The sequence below is a fragment of the Chaetodon auriga genome, chromosome 6, assembly GCF_051107435.1.
Source record: "Chaetodon auriga isolate fChaAug3 chromosome 6, fChaAug3.hap1, whole genome shotgun sequence".
Lineage (NCBI taxonomy): Eukaryota > Metazoa > Chordata > Actinopteri > Chaetodontiformes > Chaetodontidae > Chaetodon > Chaetodon auriga.
In genome coordinates, this window is record NC_135079.1 from 6,291,686 (window position 1) to 6,316,087 (window position 24,402).

General features: G+C 41.7%; 1 protein-coding gene across 3 annotated transcripts in view; it reads left to right on the forward strand.

The window, feature by feature from the left end:
• peak1 (pseudopodium-enriched atypical kinase 1) overlaps positions 1 to 24,402 on the forward strand; it is a 94,916-nt gene that overhangs the window by 41,174 nt on the left and 29,340 nt on the right. For all 3 annotated transcript variants that reach the window (XM_076733026.1, XM_076733027.1, XM_076733028.1), the window contains one exon: positions 4,507 to 4,583. The gene's annotated coding sequence lies outside the window, so the exon portion shown is untranslated. The remainder of the gene's footprint in view (positions 1 to 4,506; positions 4,584 to 24,402) is intronic.

The following is a 24,402-nucleotide window of genomic DNA, read 5'->3' on the forward strand; positions in this document are numbered from 1 at the left end:
TGCATCTCCATGAAGCTGCCTGTAGGACTGATCTGTGTGTTAAGTCACAGCTAACAATTTTCTTGCCTGTGTGGCGTTGACTCTTCGACTAAGCTCAGGATTTTAAGCGATAATTTGTCTGTGGTCTTCCACTGAGCCCTGTTGTTGCATAAAAGCTTCCTTTGTGTCTCTTTACTCAACCACAGGCTTATGCTATATCCAACATACCATATTTAAGAGAAAAACAGGTCTTACATGTTAAGACAGGCAATCCTTTGAATTTACTGGACCATTATGATCAAAACTGGACGGACAAATAGCAGTTTTGTATCTGCAGTTTAGCACTTTTTCGTGATCTCGTCTTAACTATTATTTTCTTAATCATTTATTGTTTGTTGTGCTTTGGATCATAGAGAAGCGAGAAAAGTTTCCAGTCGTCACTCTGTTGTGTAGATTCCTTACAGAATAACCTCAAAACAACACATACAGTCATTGTCTAGCTTAGCGAATGTAGTCACTTGGTATGTTTTGCTTGACAGCCGTGTGTGTGATTGATGGATTGTAAAGTCGTTCTTATACCTTAATCCTGATTTCATGGAGGTATCATGCACAATTTAGGTGAAATTGCTCGCCCAGAGGATTATTTTGATCCATGTTTTTGTGTTTCTGATCTGGTTTCTTTTCTCTGCCCGCTGTGGAACAAAGGTTTATCTTATGACAACTACAAAGCAGTGCTAATTACTCTCATACTGGATCAAAGACAGTCATAATGGTATGAACGTGTACAGAAATGTGGCATAAGCAGGCAAAAAAAACTGCGGGAAGCTTGAATCACCCACATATGCTGTAGATATGCTACAACTGGCAGATACAGATACCGGTACATTTATTTTTAAGCCACGCAGGCATGCTTTGAAAAACACTCAGACAGTCAATTAAAAGCCTGTTTACTGCCGTGTGTGCCAGTTGAAAACTCAAACTGTTATTACGGTGTCAAAGCAGCGACACACGCTCCCATTGTCCCTGCTTCTTAGAGCAGACAAACCAATAGTATGCTCGAGCTGTGAGTCCTGTGGAAGGGAATTTACAGGTAGCAGGTGGACTACGGGAACCAGCTGTTGTTTACTGGGTAGGAGGGAGGGATTGTGGTCAATTAAGTTCACAGAGGCAGAGACATGTGTGCAGTGGCACCTGCAAACTCCACACTTTAATTTTAAGTCTGCTGAAATGTGCAAAACAAACAGTGCTGGACTGATAGTTTAGCAGCCTCTGAAGAGGAATACCACAACACAGAGCTGTGGTTGGATAATCCTGTTTATGACTGCAGGGCTGCCAGTTTCAAAGTTTGAAATCTAGGCAGAGGAAATGAGCAAAAAACAAACCATATTGAGTAATTGTTCTACTGTCCATTGGTTTTATGAACAGCTTGCAGGTGTGTATCACTCTTGGAGTGTGTGGGAGGGCAGTGCTCGATAGAGCGAGTGTTATTCTACTGTGCTTCAGTAACACTTCAACATTTACCAGAGCATAGGTTGTTTGAGCATAGGCTGCTTTCAACAGTCCTCAGCACTAGAAATACTCTTCCTGAACTTTTTCTGCTCTGAAGATTAATGGTGTCTGGGGCATGCATATTCACACTGCAGCTGTTCTACATGGCAATTAAAACACAACCAGCGGGGTAGATACCACAACCACAACTCATCACATAGAAGAGGTATCATTAAACTTAAATCTCCAGCAATGTTAAAGGAAAATTCGCTTTTCTTTTTCAACCTATTTTGTTGTTTATTCATCATTTCTGACCGCTCTTAACATTTGGGTACATCACTTGAACAGAGTCCAACAGGACAAGCAACACAAATGATGAGAAGAGACATATATTGTAAACAAACTCCCAATTTGGCGCTATGTTCTGAACTACTTGTTGGAACTGTTATGTAATTCTCCATCCTCCACCACAAAGGCAGCTGGTAGTATCTCTGCAAAATCCACTGGACCTGCTGTATACAACAGCTCAACATCAACTTTTGCCTTTTGTTTGCTCTTCCATTTGATTATAGTAATGTTGAAGGTTTGCTCGTGTTGCTTTCCCACTGGACTCCATTGTAGCAGTAATGCTCCTGAAACACTGCAGTTATGTTGTTGAGAAAAATATAATGATAACCCATAGGAATGGCCTGAGCTACAAAAATAGTACCCAGCTTGTGCCTGGGAGTTCTCAGAAATGTTCATGAAAGCTGTGGGGTGGGGTGGGGTGGGGGGGGGGGGACTGATAGTTCACTGCATGGAAATTGCATAATGTTGTGCAAGAGACTGATGGGATCAACCCATAATTCCATTCCAGTTGCATTATATCAATGCAATTGTGTCAAAATGTTAATCAAACAGTTTTTTGTGCAGTCATGTAAGTTAACTGGAAACATGCTTGAGGATACTGCTGAACCCTTGAGTCTCCATGGCAGTTGTTCCTCATGCACACATAGACAAAATACATAAACAACAACAACAGAAAAAAGAAAACAAGAAAAAAAAACCAGCAAAAATAAGGTGTTGGTCAAAAATGTTCATCATCAAGAATTTTTTTAAAGCTCCACACGACACTGAATATAGAGGAAGCTTACACACAAATGAAAGTTTTGTAAACCAAATTGGATTTATTCATGATACACGTTCACTAATGTACATCATTTTTATCACTGCAGAACTTCGAAGGATTTTTTTCTCCACATCTCGGTTTTGACAGATCATTTTTCCATTCTCAAGCGAAGAAACAGGCTCATAAAAAGAACCCAAGGCTTCGGAGATGACTGTGGCTATTTTTATCCTCCAACAAGATGCTTCGTCCTCGGATGAATTAATGCAGAACGGTTTTAAACATGGGATCCCTCGTATGGGGGGATGGTTCTGCGCTGTTTCCTGAAGTTTTTCTTGGCTGTGGAGGAACACTCATGGTGCCACCTTTTGTTGTCTCCAAATATAAAACCTCAAACAGGTTCTAAAGGAGCAAAAAGAAGATTGAATTTGCAAATGGACTGAGCGTTGTCAGTGCACTCACAGAAAATATGCCCTCCCTCCACACTTGCCAGTAAATCCACCAACTGAATTAGGGGAGCTGGTACTGTCCAGTTTATTTTCAGCGGACGAGATAACAGGACAAGATAGATGTTTGCATGCTGCTCAGTAGAGCATTGTGTATGTATTGAAGAATGTAGATGAGTTATAGCAGTGACCAGAGGATTATGTTTCAGAAAAGCAGTGAGGGCTCTGTTTTTGTGGCCATGCAACAACTAGTGCTCTGACCACTGGGTGCTTTCCTGACTTTGAAGTTCACTTTTGCCCTCTCTGTGGTATTTTGATGCCCGGTGCAGAGCGCACAGTGCACAGGTTGCATTTGCTTGTAATTTTATAGCACATCCACAGCCGTTTTCTTTTTCTTATCTTTTTTTTTTTTCGCTACACAAGACCACCAGCATCACACACAACTCTTCTGCCAGTTTGATTGACAGATGCTTCACCTGCCTCCCTGATGACATCTGATGGTGTGCCGTGATCGATTGGGGTCATGTGTGTAGTCCTGCCAGTCACCCAACCAAGACACGGCACGAGTTTATGGCTCTGTGATCGTTGAATCTGACACATCACCATCGTTTAAGACAAGGAAATCGTGCCGTCTGAACGAGCCCTTCGAGATATCCACACATCATGTTTGTTGATGCGCTTGTGCGATTAAAATGGGACCTTAAGAATCGTGACTGGCGTACAGCTTGGCTTAAAACTCAGACCGCCCAGGGTCACAGCAGGATAAAATAACTACATGTACATTTCATTGTGCCTGTGTTGTGCTTTGGGTTCTAATACAACAACAGCGTTTCTGCACAGACAATGACGATTAAGTTCCCAAGGCGCTAAATGTACCACTAAATCAGATGTTGGGTTAATGGTGCTACTTGTGTTGAGCTTCTCACTGCAGTTTTGTATTTATTATTCCAGACAGATGCACCTGCAGTAGTTCACCCTGCAAAACATCACTTAAATGGAAAGTGCATTTGGTATGATGTGTGTTCACATTTGTAAGTGAAGTACATGCACTTAATGAACATTTCCAATAAACTATTTTTAATCCCCAGTGAGAAATACCAGGAACTTCTTATCTTGTTGCACCTGTCTCACATTGTGTGCCAACCAGATAAAAAAAGTTTTTATTATTGAAAATGGTTTGTCCTGCTGAAGGTCAGGGAAGCACAGGTTTTTCAGATTTATTTTCATGGGTGCTGAATGTTCCAATAAATCTGATATCTGTTCTCTAATGCCAAACCAGAACAATGACTTGCTCTGAAAACGAGCCACAGTGCTTAGAGATCAGCCTCAGGCAAACTAACCAAATGCTCTTTCTTCTTCTCTCCCTCCGTCCCCAATTTGCTTTCTCTGTTTCCCGTCCCATAACTGTCCCTCTTCATTCTTTCTCTCCTGCATTCTGTTTGTCTTCCTCTCTGACTTTCTTTGTCTTTTTCTGTCTGTCATCTGCAGGTTGCAGAAGTAGGTGCTCTCTGCTTCACCAGCTGGGACTCCATGGCTGCCAGCGTTGCCGCTTGATTCATTGCACTGTGAGTTCACTTCTGTTTTGTGTGCTTGTGTGTGTGTTTGTTGGTCTGTTTGTCCATCTGGGTTTTTCTCATGTCCTCACAGGCTTTTCTTGGTTGTTTAGTCAGTCCATGCAGCGTGCCCACTTGAATTAATGACATACCAAGCCTTTGGTTTATCTTCTGCAATAGCTGCCTTTCCATTTATTTGTGGTGCTGTTTTGAATTGCGAAGATACATTTTTGTGACTCTAAAAATTGATGCCAAGAGAGTCTGGTTACTCCCCGTGGACTACAGTCATGCTGTGACTGCTCTCTCATGCTGTGTTCATTATTCTGCTGATTCCACTCTCTACACTGCTCTAGCACATTCTGCCATTAGTATGGCAATACTGGCTTTCTCCAAAGGAAAAACTGCATGCATGAAACCAATCTTCCCAACTTAAATGACTAACATGCTGTGATATTGAGTATTTGTATGATTTCAAAAGAACCTACTATATCCATATTTGGTAAAATAAATGGTAAAAATACAGCTGGTATTGTGTTTGTTTGACCTAAATGGATTCTCGATGCCCATTTGGCATAAATAGCTAAATGAGCATGAGATGCACTGTGGCCGATGTTTGTGGTGGAACATTATGCCAGTGTGAGACTGATATCATGTGTTGTGCCAATGCTAAACATGGCAGACATTCAATCTGAAAGGTTTTGAATGACGTTTGACAGAAAAAAAACATATCTTAGATACTGTCAGAAGTCTGTGTTGTTTAGTGAAAGGTTAAAGGTACTGTGGTCCCCCATAGGAGAAAGGATTAAAGGAGCTGCTGCATCAAACCAGACATTACCACATATGTGCAAACATAAGCCTTGACGCTGTTAAAACCTACAAACATTTGAAGGCGTACTTCCCCGAGCACACACATCTTCATACATAAATTATAAACAACAACGCGTCTTACTTAAAGCAGTGCTTTGCATTACGTAACGTGTTTATTTCAATTTGAAGCAGTATTTCCTTTCTTAATTACTTCATGCTAGTTTTTTTTTTTTTTTTTTTTTGGCCAGTTGGGGCCAGTGGCATAGAACACGATATTGTTATTATCACCATATAAAGATTTGTATAAGGTGTTTTACTTCTGTGTCACCACAAACACCTCAGAGAAATATCTCTTAATCAGCTAAATGCTCCAGTACAACATGTTTACCAGCTACATGCTAACGTCCTCTGTCTGCTGTTTGGTAGTTTATTTTTTTTCATTTCAGAGTGCCAAAAACAGAGATCAGTGAGACAGTTTAGTTGTGGGCCATAAAACCCAAACAATGATGTGAAAGACACTAAAATGCTCTGCAGAGCTAACTGAGCTAACTGCAGAGTTCAGTGATGATTCTCTGGGTGTTTTTTCATCAGGAACAACCCCTTTCATTTGATCCATTGTCAGTAAAAATATTGATTAGTGCAGCTTTAAATTATCGAACGCTGTTTTGGTTAATACTGAAAGTTCATCCAGACGTGGTAACTTTTTGGAACTTGTGAGGATTTTGTTGATGACTTACCTTTGCTAACATTGTCATGCTCTTATTATCTTGCTAATGATCTCTGTTTCCATATGCCTCAGTGCCAGCTGGGTAAAAAGCAGCCATCTGTGTTGTTGTGTCTCAGCAGGTTTGGGTCCTGCTCTGTTTGCTTGTGCGCGGCCTCCACAGCTCCCACCACAGATGTTACTGTGTGTGTGTGTGTAACAACATTAGATACTTCATGTGCCGTACTTGACCTTTTACAAAGGAACAGCAGACAACGATCTTCTCTTTAGTTTTGTCTGCAACATTTGCTGTTATTTTGGTGCTTGACCTTGACACACACACATTAGATCTTGGCTGTATTGGAAAAAATGTTTGATATGTTTTTCCTTGGCTGTATAAATCTCTGGACTTTGTTTGGAACGATATATCGGAGGGGGTTGCCAAGTGTTACCCGGGACAGAAAGTCCTTACTGTAGTTACAAGGTTCTTCCAGTTTGGCCTTTCCTGCAGAAACATTGTGGGGATTTGAAAAAACAGCAAGTTCTCATAAATATTGAGGCCTGAGTTGAATTTATGATGATTCTTGAGAGTCCTAGGAGGTGCTGATGATTGCTTGTGTGTCCGTTGCGATATTCATGCTGAAAGTACAAATTTCCTCTCTCCACCATGCCAAGGAAAGGAAGAAGACACGTAGTGAGCAGCGAGCACTGGCTGGCAGCAAAACTTACCAGTGGAAATGTGTGAAATCTTATTTTTGATTTTTCTTTTAATGTCTACTTTTTTATTTATTTTATGGAATTTATTTTTATTTTTTAATGAGGCCGTCAGGCTCGATTTCACGCACATGCACCAACTCAAATGGTTTGGGGCTGGTTGGAGGAAGTGAAGGAGGATGAAATGCTTGTTCGGGCAGAGGCAGACGTGCTGTACCCTGTGTGAGCTGCTGTACAAAGCAGACACCGGCTCTCTCTTTCAAAGATTCTGACCCACAGGCAGCTGCTCCCCTTTGTGAGGCTCACCTGGAAGCATCAGTGGCGTAGGATGGCGTTAGCCTTCTCCCACTGCCTCTGCCTTCTCCAGTATCCATTAGTTTCTGCTGCCGTTGGTTTGTTTTGCACTTGGCAGTTGAGAGCGGGGGGGTGGTGTGTTCAGTGTAATTGGATGATGTGGTATTGCTTTCCAAGCTCTTGATGCCAGCAGTTGTTGTTTCTTGGCCCACACCTCTCATCACCTTCCACAAAGCCACTAAGAGAAATGATTGCTCACACTGCAAAAATGAAAGTAATGTTGCTAACACTCACACTAGCTGCTAAAAGAGAGTGTAAACCACGATGGACTGGTCAGGGACTTGTTGTTTTTCTTGTGATTACTATCATAACATTGAACAGTGTGAACACGGCTCGGTTCGCTTAACTCGCAGCAGATTTCCACGTACACCTTATAATTGCAGGTTGCCATTTCCAATTCCCGCTGGATCTCATCCTCAGCGAAAACTCTTAACGAGGCCTGGATGTTGTGGCTCCATCTGTCGAAAGCTTTCTTCTGTGCTGATCTGTAGAAACAATGAACACCATAAAACGTGTTCGCAGTTGCAGATTTCTTAAATGTTGTCTGAAATGAAGTGCGCTAAGTGCTCGACCAATCTGCGCCGCAAGCCCCACCCCCAAACTTCCTGTACTTTTGGAAAGTACTACCATATAGAGGCAGGTCCTTGCCTTGGAGCCGCACTGAGATCCTCCAAAAGTTCCTGCAGTTGAAGCACAGTCATTTTTGCTAGCTCCCAACAAGCTAGCAGAGTACAGCCTGCTTTACTTCATGATGCAGGTCAGGTCCACTCAGCTGTTATAGTTCTTCCACAGTTACTGTTGTGTATGTCTTTCTGGAGTTGGTCATTTCTCAGCTTGGATCCTTCACTGTCAAGTAAAGTTAAGCCTACTTGGAATCAATTGTGTAACTTCAATTGTGAAGTTAATCTTTGATAAGAAGCTGAAACTCATTAAGGAGTACAATTATGTTATTATCTCTTTTACCTTCCCACATTGAGTTTTTTTTTTTTTCTCATCAAAGTCTGTCACATTTTAGAAAAAACCCATGATTTCACATAACGTGGAAAGACAGCTGTGAATGTTTTCCATACTGGAGCCAGATTTTTGGATTAGCATCGCCGTTCTCCAGAGAGCACAGTTAGCAGGCAGAGAAGCAGACAAAGCCATGGTTAAATCATTAGTGAAATAAGCCTGTCCCCCATTACCGTCAGCCCAACACAGTCCAACACCACCGCGGGAAAAGGGGGAGAACTTCTACACTCGCAAAAACAGGGTTTTCTTTTTATGGGTGGTAATTGGGAGCTGTTATCAAATCTGTTCTCCCCTTCTCTTTTCTCCTCCAGTCGAGCGCTGTAGCAGAAGCAGGCGATTGTTCTTTGAAGAAAGTAGGACGAGTCTCTCCAAGAGCTTTGGTTTCGTCTCGGGGCTGTTTCTGTCTTTTGTAGCTCCCTATACGTTCTGCCTATATATTCTGTTTCTCACACTTTTAGTCCAGAAAGACTAATTAAGGCATGGGTCGGCTAATGTTCAATGGAAAAGGATGTAGAGTGTCAAGTGTATATTAGTATTGTAAAGTACTGCAAATTGTTCAGATATGTCTATTTTCACTGTAACTTTATTTTTATTTCTTGGTTTCTTTGCCAGGGACCATACAGATAAACGCTGTTACATATAGAGAAGCAGTGTGACTGATGAGATGTATAAAGGATGTATAGCTAAAGCTAATTTGCGGCTCATTTCCTGGTGAGGCGCTTGAGATCAGGTTGAAAGAGATGAACAAACACGTAGATAAAACAGACTCGAGCACACTTATTGGACTGGTTTTCAAACCAGCCTCTGTATCACTGGGTAGGACGGGTGGCAGCGGGGAGGATGTTAGGATGTCAGGGGGGTGAAAGCCTTCATGCGCTCTCCACAGTCATCAGCAACCCGCCCCTGGCTAATCACTATGTCAGTTTTACACCAGAGCATGGAGAGTGCGAGGGAGTGAAACTGAGAGAGTGAGAGTGAATGAGCGTACAGTACGTGTGCGTGTGAAGCAGAGGGTATGTGTGTGCTGGTGTGGCAGTGTGGGTGAGAGACAGAAAAAAGAGAAAACCGTAAGAGGGAGAAGAAAATCTCATGATGACATGCCTGTTATTTATAGCCCTGCAGCCGGATTGTGCATTAATATAGACCTGCTACAGTGCCGCAGTTGTGTGCAAGTGATTCAAGGTTTGAATTTTTCAGTTTTATTTATTTACTGTAGATGAAACATGTGGATTTCCATCTTTTCCCATGACCAGCACATTAACGCAGCAGTGACTGAACATGTTTCACACGTCTTTTCCTGCCTTCCTGCCCCGTGTTGCATGCAGTGTTGTTCAACATGCCCAAAGAAAAGTGGCTCATGTTTGTCCAGGGCAAGCGAAACGCCTGTGGGTTTCACACTGAGCAGACTCCTGATATGTTTTGCCACCCTCCTCCTGACTGTTTTCTTTGTGGTTTATGTTAAAGGCTTCTTTTTGTGCTCTCAATAGCTTTGCTACCACTGGGGATTTCTAGAGTAGTGTTACAAAGGGACTAAAATCTACCATAACATGGAATTTGCGCATAACTTTGGACAGTAGGGATGTTTTTCCTCTACACACATGGCTTTCCAAAAGCTAAAAAGCACAGAGCCAAAGCTCTGATCTGTGATATCATGTTGCACATTTTTACCTGCTCCAGTGACAAGGACTTTGTGAACACTGAGGCTGCACGCACTGTGATTTTCCTGGAATACAAGGAACACTTTGTTCCTGCTCTGAATTTATGTGATCAGGTTGAAGCTATGCACTTATAAATTTCTGGAAGCAGTCAGGAAGCTTTACAAAAGCAGCCTTGTATGTATTTTCAATGGAAGGTGTTTAATGACATCAGTTACTGCCTGTAGTTTACGTAGATGTTCAGTAATTTGAAATTGAAAGGTATTTATTGATACAGTCAGTGGAAGTGTAATATTCACATTTAACAAGGCAGGTTTAAAATGATGCTGTGCTCTAAAATGAGCCTTCACACTACTTTGACAGTAACTATCCTCTAAGTGTGCAGTTACAGTGTGTATTGTATTACATACAGTCTGTTAGATTATAGTTACAGTACAGTGTATCTTCAGGCTGAGCACTATATATTTTACATTTGTATTTACACAATCAGTCCCTGCTGGATCTCCAGCTTCCCTCAAACGCCCTTTGTTTTTTCTATGTACTTTTAATGTGTTAAAAAACAAACAAAAAAAAGTGCTACGTGTAGCACCTTTAAAAAATAAATAAATTTAAAAAAAAAAACTGTTAAATTGAATACATATTTTAAGCAGAGGTGTTATGATACCTAACAGCTTTACTATTATTACATAATTAATTTCACTTTGAGTACGTTTCTCATTTTGTGCACAGCCTGTCTTTATTTTTGGAGTGAAAGTCAGTATCTGGTTGGAGTCTTTTGTGTTTGTCCATAAATCTGTGTGTTGTTTTGTGTGGATAATGCACTCCCACACATCTGGCTGTGTCTGCTCTGCCACTTTGCTGGTGTTTGTCTGGAGGCCAGCGGGTTGGTCTCCCCAGAGACCTGCACTGGCTCTTTCCCAGGCCAGCCTGCAGCAACTCTCCCAGAGCTTACACAATACTAAACACTGCGCTGGAATGTTGCTTTCCTCTTTCTCCTGTCTTTTTTTAGTTGTCTCTCCCCCTCTCTCTCTCTTTGTCATTATGTTTCTGCAGCTAACACGCTGTCCCTTTGCTCGTCTGTCTAGTCGACTACCTGAATATGCTCCTCCTCACCCAAAGTGACCCAGTAGGTGCTTTGAGCCGTGCCTGCCCACAGTGACCGAATACAAACCGGTCAGATTATACAGCAATTGTAATGCATTTATTGACATATTATAGAGAGGTAAATAATCTGAAAAGATTTAAGACAGTGGGTCTTACTGAAGGCCTTCATCCTGATGGAGAGATGTCAGATTTTTATTCTGATTCGCGTGGCTTTAAGGTTAGAAAAAGATGACTTACAGTCCAACTCCCAGCTCATGTTCACTCATACAGGTATGTTTTGATCACAAATAACTTTTGGGGTACCAACAGGACCTTGATGTTTACAGCTACACAAAAAATAATCATGTCATATATAGCAAATTATATCCAAGAGTACTAAGATCTTAAAGTTGAGGTCCACACTGGCTGTATTGAAACTCAGCTGTATCCTACAATTTTGTGGGACTGTTGAACAACTGAGACTGACAGTTGGAACCAGCCGAGGGCTAATGAGTGAAGTGCATGAGGACATTGTTCTGACAGTATCATCTGGTTTGGTATTGGCTGTTCCAACTCAAATCTGTCGGTGAATCAGCTCTGTCAGGTGAGCTTATAATGAGGTCGTTTGCTTGTCACGTTCCTCACCGCTGTCTGTCAACGCTACTGCTAAAAGGGCTTGTAGAGTCCATGTTTTCAGTTTGTTTACTTGAGGAAGACTCGAGGCTTGATGGATCGAAAGAGGAGGCCCAGTAAATGGTGCAGCTAAAATGTGTCCTCAGATTGCGAGCAACTGAATTCTCCCACTCCATATTGTCATGGTTTCATTTGGCAGTGAAAATACTTTCAATGAAACACAAAGGAGTTTTGATCACACACCACAAGTATTCTTTTAGCAGTATATGTGGAAGATTGTACATGTTTCACTGCAACATATCTCAGCAGTTGAAGGATTACGGCCCTAAAACGGTCTCTACACCCCCAACACCGAGGGTCAGAGGCCTTCATGTGCCTCACACCAATCTACAATCTGTCTGCTCCCAAGTACAGGAATGACAAGAACAAGTTTTACTACTTCAGTCGATAATGTGTTGCATGCTTATTGCACACTGTCTGCTATGATGTCATGCTTTAAAGGCTTGACGACTGTCCAGTGAATTTAATTTACTTGCAGCAAAAGTCCCAAAAACCTCTGTACACACACAAAACAGCAACGCTCATACAGACAAACATGCACAAAGACTGTGATACACACTAAAGCACACACAAACCGCTACCCTTCATTCACGCAAACACACACATACACACACACACACACACACACCACCAGCCGTCTAACCACTTAGTACATCACAGTGGATCCAGTCCATTACACACAGTCCATCTTGTGTTTCATTAATATGGATGAGCCCTTGATGCAGCATGAACACTGTAAAGGCCAATCCGCAAAGAAAACCGTCTCTCACGCGTTTTTAAGTCCTTCTTGTGTGGTATCAATTTTTTCATATCATCAACAGTCCCCACATTTTACGGTTTGCAGTGTAAATAATATTCTGGGAGATTCAAGGGAACTGATCGGTGCGTGGGAATGTGCAACATCTGTGAGTTGTCCCGTACTGTAGTGCACATTAAGTCAGAAATTGGCTCATGCAGTCAGACTTCTGTACCAGAACTGGTCTTCAGTGGCTGTGACAGAGCTGAAATATGTGGATAAGCTGAGTCCTCCGTGCCTCCTCTCACCTCCTTTCTCTTGTCTGGCTTCTTTGGTGGTCTGTGTGTTGTCAGCTCACTGACTTGTTTGTGTTGTGAAAGTAAATCTCGGGGGGAATTCTGTAGATTACATACCATGTCACTCACTGCTACTCATTTGTTGGTACATAGCTCTGATAGTGAAGGCTGTAGTTGGAGCTTTATTTTACTTAGCTGTGTCTGAGTTGTGCGTGTTTCCTTCCAGACTATTTTTTTCTCTCTCCGCAGCATTTTGCACAGATCACGTAAACCTTAATGGTATGATTTAAACATCACTATGTAACCAAATTAGTGAACCCAAGATACATGAATCTTTACATCTTATGAATCTTAATTGCAAACTGGCTGCTTATAATGGTTGGCCATTCATCTGTTCTGTGGAACTTATATCTTTTTAATAGGATTCACCACTCCCTGTGAGAATCCATCTTTTATTCCACTGGCCTTGGATCAATCAATACTCGTGAACATGGCCTGCTCGCTCATAAAGATGAAAACCAAGCCCTGATGACTGTAATTGGGGATGCCATCCTGGAGCTCCTTCATTTTCTGTGAGCTAGACGCTGATGCTTGAAGAGTCAGTGTTTATTTCAGCTTTTACAGCCAAAAGAGGTTCACTTTAAAGTTGACTTTATAGCTGACTTTCAACTCTCAGATGAAACACTGAATCTCGGTTTTGCCTCTCGCCCATGCAAGCCTCAATCTGGGTTCTCTATAGGCTCAGCCTTTGTTCCCGTCTATACTGATGCTCTCAGTTTTAGTTACAGGCCTCACATACATTCTTACATCCCTCTCAGTTTCTAACTGTCTCCAAGAAAAAGTTACTAAAGCAGAGGAGACTTCTCACTTTCAGAAGAAGAAGACGTTTTTTTTAGTCCATTTAATTTGCACTTTACTCATAAATGAGAGAGTACATTTTATGTCAGCTGAAAAGTTGATTTTACTGAAAACACAAATTCAATTGGGCAGCAAATGAGAGTCATGCCGGCGGAAAACCTCCTTGAAGCTGGAGTGACGTGCAGTCATTTTGGCAGAATCCCTCTGTGGACAGACGCTGAAATTCGGTAGAAATTGGGAATTATGTGGAGCAAGTCAGCTGTGGCTCAGAGTGGCTTTGCTCCTGAAATTGAAAGCTGGTAGCCATGTGCCAACACCCTTGCACACATACACACTGAAAAACACAAACTCACACACACAGCTCGCAAAGATTTAGCTGAACCATTGTCACACAGGTAATGTCATTTCACACCACTCGTCCTGTACTGCATTCTGATATTATTTTTCTCTGCTGAAAGAGACTTGTTACACACCATCAGCACCCATGACTAAGTGAAGAGATTAGTCAATGGCACCACGAACTGTACTTTAAGGTGGCAATGCTCGAATAGCCGTGGGAGATGTTTGAAGGTCATCACTTTAAATCCCTGGATGAGCTGAGAAAATCTGAGGGAAGGATGCAATAAGTGCAGCCTGCAGTTCATTTACTGTTGTCAGAGTGTCCTTCACCAAAGTGCTGAACTGCTGCCTATAGTTAGTGGATGTATTTCCAGCTAAGGCTGCAGCAGTATGAGATTTTCACGGTGTGATAACTGTCTCAGAAAATATCACGGCACACTTAAAGGAATGAAAACAGACATGGAACTTGATTTAACTCAAAACGTTTTTTCTTATAACTCACTCAGACAACTTCTGGTTGAGAAAAGGTACAAAATACCTAGAATCACATTTCACCAGACATGCAAATCTCAGCTTTAGATCATTGCAGTACGGGTCAGTTGATGGACATAAGGACTGTAGAACCATAGACGGCATGCATACCCTAGCATAGTATTAAGAGTGGTAAAACGTGACTGCTGCATCACTAACAGGAAGGCAGTGTTGGGCTCTTGACGCATTTTTCTTGTATTTACATGTAAAAAAAAAAAAAAACATCTTGAAAGCTTTTAATGTAACACTATAAGAATAAATGATGGTTTATGCTTCTTTAAAGGTGGTGGTGACAGACGCTGGCTTACTGTTGCCTTAACAAACAACGCACAGCTCTCTCCCTCTGCCCGGCTTCTCTCTGCAGTTTCATTCCTATTTCATATCTACTCTGCTCTTGTCTATTCCACCGCCACGGCTGTCTTATCATTCAAGCCCTCTGCCATAAAGCAGCAGAAAATCCCATATCCCATCTCCTCATGGCTTCAGCTTTCAGCCTCAGTTATTCCACTATTATGAGCGAGCTCCCACTCCCTCTCCGTGAACGTGCTCTGGGAGGGAAATGAGCTTCTGTCCTCAGCACGCTGACTCTTCTCAGGGGAAAAACATTGCCTCTCTGTGGAGAGGTGAGTGTGGTTGAACCTGATTTGAAAACTCGACTTGAGTCTTCTGTCTGGTTTTGATGCTTCACTTCTTTACATCTCAGTCTCTCACTCTCTTATTCTTTCAGTAGTGACAGTTTTCTTTTTTTTTGTCATCTGTAGTGTCCATGATTCACTGGCACTGATCATGTCTCCGCACCTCTTATTAAGCTATCGTCTTCTGCTTATGCTGAACGTGAAGTGCAGCTTCATATTTGTGTAGGTGACAACTTCTTGCCTTTTGTTTCAGCCGCTTTGTGTTTTCCTGATAAATCTCTAAGCTTCCTGTTATGTTGGATTCGAAAATAAGATCGCTGGTTTGAAATCAGAGAGGGTTTAAACTTAATCGGTAACATGTTGCGTAATGGGGGCATTCACAGTGAATTATAATGCGATCATAATGCCTTTCGACTGCACTCAAACACACATAGCGCTGTCTACACTGTATGAACAGTATAGATGTGATTTATGGCCATGAATTATAAAGCATGGTGTCTAATGGATGTTATAAACTGCAGGTTTACTGGTGGGGCTTATAATGCATTATGACTACCTATACTCATCTATACACACCTCAGCAATCAACTGTGCTGAGGGCTCAGTATGTTATGCAGTATCATAAGTTATCATTGAACGTGTTAAGTGAAGTGCACATTGAAGTACATAATAATGCACGCTGGAAGACAATACAGTAATTATCTGGTAAATATAAGCACAAGAGCAAAAAAGTAGAGAATGTAAAGTAATTAAACATCAGCAATTAGCCCTGCAGTACATTTGAATGTTGTATTATCAACACATTAGTCACAGAGAGCTTGTGTAATGACTGGCTTGATCAGGGGTAAACTGAAGAAAACACCACAGAAAAACTACCCTGACATCTTAAATTAACACAGCTACAGATAAGTTACAGTAAGTTACAGCTACATCTGACAAAATGTTGCACTCAGTAGTCGCTTAAGCTGGAACTGCTTTGGCTTCACGTGAGATTTGTCGTACTCTTTAAGCTTTCCAAACAGTGCACTTGTTGTAATGTGGGACTGTGGTGACATTTAAGAAAAACTCTATCTGGGAACAGCACATTGCAGTGGTATCGTAGAATCTCAAAAAATGACCAAGCTACTTCCGTGGTCTGTGAATGTCCATAAACTGGACTGAAGACCCTGCCCATGCTACTTACTGGTATGTGAGCGGGCTGTATTTCCTTTATGCAAGGCATTATGGGGGGCTTTGTACATTACAAGAGGAACTGAAGTCCAGCTTTTTGAGTTAATTATATATGCAGACACTTCATTTTAGTGTCAGTTGATCCATAGTTCCAGTATAGTGTTCATTGCAACAGTAGTTATTGGCCAAAGAAATTATTTTTGCAGAGAAAATCAAGTAGCTCTGCTCTTAAGACAAAAAAAATAAAAGAGAAAAGTCTGTAACGTCACCTGATAGTCCACACCCCCAATTACAAGGTGAAGTCATGTTCACCTCCTAACCCCACACAGCCCACCCCCAACACCTAAATACACAAGTCACTTGTCAGCAGTGTGGAGTTGTAACGTTGCATGTGACCTAGTTGCAGTACAACTACTGTAGTACTGCTGCTACTGGCTTGGTGTGAAATTGGTATTGAAAGATGCAAAGAAGATGCTTTCCTCTTACTGTGTAGGAAAGTTTCATCCGTCTCTTTTTTTCACTTTTCCAATTTGCACATAAAAACCTGAGTGGAAACCAAAAAAAAAAAAAAAAGGAAATCATAAAAATGTTTTCTGCTTGGCTGAGGTGGAAAAGTTGAAGTATTGGTAAAAGCAAACTGCAACAAAGTGCAGACAAAACAAACTGCCCTGACGGGTCGGGCCCGGGTCGCACAAAAATCTAGAAATGAGGTTCTGGTTTGGGTTGGGTTTCATCATGTTGGGTGGGCTAGCTTACTCAACATGGTGCTTTCATGCTCTTTTAGTCAAGTATAAGCAGGGAAAATATGCAGGAAAATTGACAGCATGGAGGCTTTTCAATGCACTCGTCACTGCAGATAATAAGCAGTTGGTTATGTAAAACGTGAGGCTCTCATGAGATATGACAGCTAGAGGACTGGGGGTGCAGCCGTGCAGCGACGTGGACAGAGGGTGCAGGATGCAGGCTGAAGAGCTGCGTGACGGTAACACAAACTCAGTGCTTCAGCTTACATTAACTGGGCTGGACCTGGGTCAGGTTCAGATATAAAAAAACAGATTACATCTTGGGTGCCGGTTGGGCTCGCTGCCTACTTTCTCACATTCGGTTTGGGTTTGGACAGAAAAATACGGCCTGAGCCGAGACTGTAACGTTCCTCACATCAATACATATGACAAACAGAAATGCTGTGTTTCTATCATGAGTGGATTAATGGCATCTGAGAATTAGAGCTGCAGCTAATGATTATTTTCATTATTATTTAATCTGGTGATTATTTTCATGATTAATCAATTAATCGTTTAGTCTGTAAAATGTCATAATTATGAAAAGAGCTCTTCATTTTCCCAGAGCCCAGACTGATGTCTCCAGAGAGCTTCTTCCTTCATTTACTAGAATAAATGACAAAGAAAAGCAGCAAATCTTTACTTTTAAGAAGCTGCAATCAACATTTTTTTTTTTTTTTTTGACATTTTCGTTACTGAAAAGATCGATCAGTTATCAAAATAGTTGGTAATTAATGTTCCTTTGATTGACTAATACATTAATTAAATAATCGTTGCAGCTGTACGAAGAATTAGTCCAACCTACTCCTGATCTCGATGTGACAACTCCTAACATTAGCATAACAGCAGTGAATGGAAGTGTTCATTAATTTGCATGTTCTCCAGCAGATTTTCCAAAAATTCAGTTGTAGTCTCACCTATTCACAGGCTCCCATTCAGACACCGTTTGCATATATCCTTAAACCCTGACTGCTGCAGTCACATGTTCACACCACTCACACACACGCAAGCACACAGTGACACACGCACCCAGAGCTACCATTATCGATCCCACTTCCCTCCATCCAGCCTGCCAAACAGCCAGACGCTGGTCCGCCCGAGTCAGGATCCATTTAAGCAGGTGGAATGAGGGCAGCGATGAGCTTGGAGTGCTGCTGCTCCTCTCTGGCTGAACTGGACTGGTTGCTAAACGCGCAGTGACATCCTTGCTTCTGTCTCTGACAGGTCCCAACTGCTTTATCTCCCTCAGAGTGAGTATTTCTCTGGCATGTCAGTTCACTGAGCTATAACTGATGGGGAAAGTGATGAAGGAGGCCTCGGGTGTATAGGATGAATGAAAAAGATGAAAGGGTGGTATGGGAGTTAAAAAATGGGCTTTTGATATTCAGAAACGTCCCTTGGTTAAACAGTTATGTGTATCAGTGGCAATTAAAGCAAAGACGCTGGATATTTGTTCTTTGTTTAGAAAAGAATTATGTAAAAAGTTTATATTCAAGGAGGAAATGTGATTCATATGATATGAAAAATCGTCAGAAAGAACAAATATTTGATTAAACTGCATTGGGATTGAGTGAAAATACCATACTGGAGAAACCATTCTTGACCGTTTGTCCTCGTATTTTGTCCTCTTTGTGACTTTCAGAGGGAGAAGTAGTCACACTGAGAGGTTTTCTGTCTCATCTGCTCTCCTATTGCACAGTGATTGCATTCACCTTATTACCAAGATCAGGTCTGGTTCACTGCATACTAAACTGATTTCTTGAATTATTTCTTTATTTCTAAAAAGTCACACACAGAGGGAAATGTTTTATGCATAAGTCTCACCAGGGTGGCTTTCAGTAAATAAAGTTCTGCCCCACCACTCGCTCCTCAGAAGTTATTCTTATCTCAGTACAAGTCTGGGTCTCACTTGGCAGTCTCGTGGGGCTTGTGTCTTGGTGGTAGTGGCACCAAGCAGCAGGTGTTGTGTGATATCTCGCCTGGCACTAAACCAGACAGTGTTTGCTGCTATCAAATCAGGAGCAGATGGTCGCAGATTGAGGGCCAACGCTGCATCTCATCTGAACGGCTAACTCTGCACCAGCAAGTGCAGTCGCAGAAAACACCCACAGAAACCAGCGCTGGAGCCTCCCTCATATCTGACTGACTTTGTTTTTAATGAGGCAGAGCTTTGCTGGTTTGTGTGGTGTTTGTCATCTGTGTGACTGGTTTGTTGTTTTCAGATTTTTGTCATTGAGAGAAAACCACAAGTGGCCCCACTGGATTTTCAGCATATTAAAGGGAATATGGGATTGATTCATGCATGTAGGCGCGTATCTGTGTGTGCGTGTGTGTGTGTGTGTGTGTGTGTGTGTGTGTGTGTGTGTGTGTGTGTGTGTGTGTTTTGTGTTGTGCACGCTCAGCAAGCCAACGGCCTCGCTCGTCTTCGTACAGCTGTGAGATCTCTTTACATCTTCCTGTGGCCTAGCCACAAATCAGAACCTCTGACAGCACAGATGGCAACGATCACTTCCACTGAAAACACAGAAGAGAAAAACTTTGCAGGGTGGACAAAACAGTGAAATAACCAGCTGAAGCTGTTTAGATAAGGAGTGATTAAGTCTAGAGGTGCAAACTTGGCAACAATTGTGAAAACCGAGTTTGTGCAGCACCTGAGATTCTGAAATCATGATGATGTATTCTGACACTTTATCTACAAACCACTCGATTCGAAGGAAAGAAATTAAGTTAAATTGATCATGAAAATGATCATTACTTGTAAGTATCAATACCTCAATACAGGCAAATTTCAACTGAGAGAAGTCTGCTAATTAAAGTGGCAGTGGGAGTGGTTCCAGAAATCATTACAGTTTACAGATGGACTGCTTTTATACTGCGCCTTCATCCAAAGCGCTTTACGCAGTCACACACACGTGCACACAAACAAACACCCACACACACACACACACACACACACACACACACAAGCTATTTGGTAAGGTGATGGCCTTACCATCAGAGGCACTTAAGGGTTCAGTGTGTTGCTCAAGGGCATGTTGACATGTGGGCAGGAGGAGCTGAGGATCAAACCGTGTTGTTTAACCACAGGCAAACAGCAACAGAGCTTACTGAGTGAACACGAGGGCGAATACATGATTTACAGTATTTATTTATGTTTGTTTTCAAAGTCTGGACAGATTTATGTTCAGAGAAAGCCAAAGGATGCCCCCTCCTCTGTGTGTCTCGTACTTCATTATTCAAAGCTTGATATTGTTGTTGTTATTTACTTATTCCCTTCCTTTGTCGACTGCTTGCCAGTGTACGGCTGCACCGAATGGGCTTCTTTTTTTTTTTTTTTTAAACATTTAAATCGTCTATTCAGGTTTTCCAGTGAAGCTTTGAATGTCTGTCATATTTTATCACCTCCCAAAAAAATTATTTATGACATGAATGAATATGATTCTCGTCAGCGTAAGTGCATGTAGGTATTGAATAAATTTGGGCTTTTGGACTTAATGTTCTGGAGTCGTTTGAAATTGGATTGATCACATTGAACCACAATCAGTCCCCACTTCAATCTAATTCTACAAACAGTACAGTAATATTAGTGTAGCCCAGGATACAGAAACACCAGGTTTATAATATACAGAACATCCCAAAAAAAAAGAAGCTGTCCAGCATTTGAATGTCAGTGTTATGAATGAAGCTTCAAAGCTTGCTAAAGACACATCAGGAAATTGATTTGAAGTTCCCGAGTCGAGGCTTGTTCACAATATTTACATTTGGTGTGTGTGTGTGTGTGTGTGTGTGTGTGTGTGTGTGTGTTTGCCAGTCAGGACTTTGTAATAGGGTCTCTTTGTTTGTTTGTGTGTGGTCACCATCTAGTTTGAGTTTTGATGGTGGCTTTCTGCAAAATTGAAGTCCGACAGTCATTTCTCGAAAGTGCTGTTTGAAGCAAAGAGGCGCAGAGGGAAGGCAGATTTACATATCTCAGACAAAGGAGCAGAAGCAAGAAAAGGCATGACGGAAAACAGCCTGAATGTAAACTGAGTGGGAAGAAACAAGGAGATGGAGAGAGAAGAGAGTGGGAAACCTGAGCCAGAGGGGAGAAGACAAACAACAAAGAAGACTTTTGAAAGAGAGAGACTCGAGTAGGAAGACACTGGGATGAGAATGAAGCCGGTCGAAAAGAGGAGAGGACGACAGACTTCAGGCCGCTGAGGTTAACAACACTGATGTTGCCTTCAGCCTCCACAGTGAGGCATCTGTAACCTCACCTTTCACCTCTCACCTCTCACGGTTACTCGCTCCAGGAAGAAGCGTTTGTGTGCATGTCTGTGTGTACTTCCTGTTAAACACAGGCCGAGTATCTGAGTATCATTTAATGCTGTTTTGATCAAATTAGCACAGGCGCATGTTATTCTCCAAATGTATCATAGTTCGCCTCTGAAGGGAAAAACTGCAGGCTTTCTCGTGCAAGTAGGAAGCACACACACACACACACACACACACACACACACACACACACACACACACACACACACACACAAACACTTGGACACAAGCACTCAATTCCCTGTTTGGTCCTCGTATTTAGAGCCGCGCTCTGTTTGTGTGCTGAATGTTAAAATCTAATTATTGCTCCTCTCGGTCATGCTGCAGGTGACCTGTTGACGTACCAGACGTCTTCAGATTCAGATTTAGAAAATAACATTTTAAACTGAGAGCAAACTCTCGAACACTGTGCAGTGCAGACCCAAACTGGTTGTACAGTCACTGAAAGAGATAACAGCATTTGGCAAACCATTGAAAGTGATCAGAAAAGCTTCCCACTCATTTGTAGGATTTTGGTGTTTTAATCATCCACAAGTACTGTTTGTCTTGAGAGAAATATCCTTGGGAAAGTACTGACTGCATTCAAGTATTGACCATGTTCAGCCACGTGCAAACATTTGTAAGACGTTTTAAAGTCTGGTGGCTGTGGCTCGATCAGGTCGGTGGTTCGATCCCTGGCCTCGGCAGTCCACATCCTGAAGTATCCTCGGGCAAGATATCGAACCCCAAAACTGCCCCTGATGCAGTGCCATCGGTGTGTGAATTCATATGTACGTCGCTTTGGATAAAAGCGTCTGCCAAATGACTAATAGTAAGTAAGATTTAGCCAATTAACACATTTCGATTTCACTGTTACAGTTTTGAATTTTTGGGAACACTTCACTGAATTTCTGAAATGAATTCTCCATGTGCATATACCAGAACCTAAAATTGGTCATCAGTGTGTCTCTGATCTTCACTGGAACTGGCAGGAAATCTAAACATGTCTGGTTCCCAACAGATGAATTCCAGTCATATCAGTAGGATCTGTCATGGGTGCTGGGTTTGGCTTGTAATCAGCAAAGCAGAGAACAGCATGTTAACGCGTGTAATTGAACAGCAAAATTTAGCAAAAATGATCATGAATTTGAAGTTCTGCATTTTTCCGCGAGGTCTCGCAGTCGCCAGCAGATGTTCCATCATTATTACTTTATTAAATGGTGTGAAAACATGTCAAGTGCAGCCATTACTTGATTATTACACTTGCAGGCAACAGAGCAGCAAGTACTACCAAAACAAGAACAACAAATTAATCTGACCACAGTTCTCAGAACTACAAAAAAGTACAATGGGAGTAATATATTGCACTTTTGTTGAGGATGGAGGTGTGTCCATGTGCTTTTCATCTTTCTCAGAACAAAATAATCTAATTGTACAGAATAACATTATAGATTTGATGGAGAGCAGTCATTCTTTACCTCAGTCATCAGTCTGTGTACATCAGGTATCCATATAAATTATCGACACTAATGCCTCGGCCTCATCAAATATGCATGACATGCAGTGTAAAATCAGGTTGGTGTCCAGTGGTTAGCCATAACTCTGCGTTTAACAGTTTTCAATGAATATTTGAGTGTCAGCTCAGAGAGAGCTGGGGCGAACGAACAGGCAGAAATGCGAGGAGGAGAGAAAATATGTATGACTGCACCTTTTTCCCAGTAATCCTCAGTGGCTTGTGTCTTAGTGCTGCTTCATATCTCTCTAATCAAAGATGCTGCAGAGCCACACCGTGGACATGCACAAAGACTGGATCGATACGACCCGGCCAATATCGTAGCACAATCTCAAATATCTAAGGAAAAATAGATATTTTTGTGCTTCTAAGAAAAAAAATCTTTATCGTCTGAGTGTGTGTCTGGTGTCACTTTTTGTTGTTTCTGCAGCGCATCCTGTCTCAAACACCGCAGATATTTTGTCTTTGTATTGAAACCAATTTATTGTATTGTAATTCATCATATTTCACGTGTTGTGTAATATTTGTTACATAATGACAGTAACACAAAAATAGCAGTCCATTATTTGGCTGATGGCCATGAGTAGGAACACTTTAGTTGCAATGAATATAACCACAGATAGAATCATTTCCATGTTCAAGCAAAAATGGCAAAGACTATTACATAAGGAAGAGGGATTGCTTGTTTCAGAGAGTCCCGGTGTCTGGAGTTATCATATTTTAATGATGCGCCCCACTCTGCGAGCTGTGTGAACTAAAAATGTCGGACTCCATAGTTTAGGAAAGGATTGTTGGGCAGATGGGATTGTTGGTGGCCCCGAGACATAAGTGTCTTCCCAGATTAAATGTTGTGGGGTTTGTCAGTTACAACACGCCACTGCTCTTTGTCCTCAGCTTAATGAGAAACTGAAGTGAAAGTATATTTTGCTGGCTTATGGAGTCAATGTCATATCAGCCTCTGCTGTGAAGGGAAGGAAAAATGAAGCCAACACAACAATGGAATTTTAATGTTGGCTGACAGAAAAGTGAAATATGCTGTCACATCCACCACCGAGGTTTCTGTTGGTGGGAAAGTGTATGTGGCATATACTGGATATCAGATGTTTCTTGATTCTCAGAAGCGTGATCAGAAACACAAAGGCCTAGAAAACTGAATTATCTTATTAGAATGCAGCCTGGGAGCTGCATTTCATAATTCCATCGAGCTGCTTTGAAGAAAGTAAACACAATAAAGAGGCTTTATCTTGATTTCAATAGAAAACCGTTCCCTCTGCCACCCCTTCCACTGTCTGTCAGCGAAGAAATAATGTCGCAACAAAGAAAGTTTGTCTGATGCAAATCTCATGAAAGCAACTCAGAGAATCTGATAAAATATCCCTGTTAATACCTCTTGTTTTATGCCTTTCTTTGCTGTCCATTTTTTTTCTGTTATGAAAAATGTGTGTGCAACAGCTGCATTACAGCTGTGCAAAAACAAAGTCTTAAATTCAGCCTGTTGTGTTTCAAGGAGGACAGAGGGCTCGAGTTGAGAAAAATGATCCTGGATGCTCTCATTGTAAATGAGCAAAATGCTGCTTTTGTCCCGTCTAGCTGTGTGGAGAAAGACGTATTAGACTCAGTAATTCATTTTTTGGGGCTGTACTTCTGGTTGTCCGTGA